Source organism: Rhipicephalus microplus, chromosome 3 (assembly GCF_043290135.1).
Source record: "Rhipicephalus microplus isolate Deutch F79 chromosome 3, USDA_Rmic, whole genome shotgun sequence".
Classification (NCBI taxonomy): Eukaryota; Metazoa; Arthropoda; class Arachnida; order Ixodida; family Ixodidae; genus Rhipicephalus; species Rhipicephalus microplus.
In genome coordinates this window covers 201,741,491-201,743,171 of record NC_134702.1, presented here as the reverse complement: position 1 = coordinate 201,743,171, position 1,681 = coordinate 201,741,491, and positions in this window count along the sequence as shown.

Here is a 1,681-nt window from a genome sequence, read left to right as displayed (position 1 = left end):
TCGCGCTCCCCTCTGCCTGAAGATGACGTGCCCTGCTTATAACCTAGCTCAATTGCTGTTTCTGCCATCAATGTTGACATCCTCGCTACCGAACAGCGAAAGGATAATTGGATCGCCCCGCTGCTCGACTTGCTCTCTGATCCGTCCACAACACCATCCACGCGTGCCTTGCGTCGTCGATCTCACCATTTCGCCATCCGTGACGGCCTTCTACACCGACGCAATTACGACGCTGATGGCCGGCAGCGGTTACTCGTCATACCCCGCTGTCTGCGGTTGGAGATATGTGAATCTTTCCATTCTGATCCACAATGCGCGCACTCTGGGGTATTCGAAACCTACCACCGCATTTGACAACGCTACTTCTGGCGCGGGATGTACCGTTACGTGCAGCTGTTCGTACGCTCTTGCCTTGCTTGCCAACGCCGCAAACCGTCAGCACACATGTCGCATGCTGGTCTGCAACCGTTACCTTGCCCTGACCGTCCGTTTGGACGTGTAGGTATCAATTTGTATGGACCTCTTCCTCTGACGTTGGCTGGTAACCGCTGGGTCATCGTTGCCGTAGACAATTTAACGCGATACGCCGAAACCGCCGCTCTTCCTGCGACTACTGCGCGCGATGTTGCGTCCTTCCAGCTGCATCAATTCATACTGCGCCACGGACCAATCCAAGAGCTCCTCAGCGATCGAGGCCGTGTCTTCTTGTCGGAAGTCGTCGAAGCCATCTCCTGACGGAGTGCCATTCTGTCCACCGCAAAACTACTGCTTGACACCCACAGACGAATGGCCTCACCGAACGCTTTAATTGCACCCTCGGCGACATGCTTTCGATGTACATCGCCGCCAACCACACGAATTGGGATAATATACTGCCCTTCATCACCTACGCCTACAACACTGCCCCTCAGAGCATGACCGGTTTTTCACCTTTCTTCTGGCTGTACGAAAGGCACCCGTCGCACACCATATGGACACGATACTCCCGTACACGCCGGATCCATCTGAGTGTGCACCTATTTCTGAGACAGCCAGACTTGCTGAAGAGCGTCGTGAGCTTGCCAAAACTTTTACGACGCATGAGCAAGAGCGGCAGAAGTGTATTTGTAATGGCTCCACTACGTCTGAGCCCACGTTCATTCCTGGTGCGCTTGTATGGCTCTCGATCCTGACCTCTGTAGCTGGCCTCTCTTCCAAACTACTTCCCAAGTACGAAGGCCCTTACCGTGTCATCAAGTGCACATCTCCGATCAACTATCTGATTGAACCCGTTGAACAATCTGCGGACATGCGCCACCGCGGGCGCGACATCATCAACGTGGAGCGCCTGAAGGATTATTATGACCCGCTCATAGTAACAAGCTGTTAGGTCACCAGGCGGCTCCCTCTTCGACCCCGGGGTAATTGTAGCGAAGCGTCCGAACTCTAAAATGGGTCAAACTCTTGAGTACCTTCTAGTGGGGCTACCCAACAAGGACGCCGCTCGCACTGGGAGTCCGTGCTTGACCGTCACTGTCGCCAAAACGTATGATCGCTGGTTGCCGGCTAATAAAAGCCTTAACAATATACATTATATATATATATATATATATATATATATATATATATTTAGACGTAGCGAGGAAGGAGGCGCCCTGGTTTCGTAGTAAAAACGAAAGCGAGAAAGCATGACGTACGACGA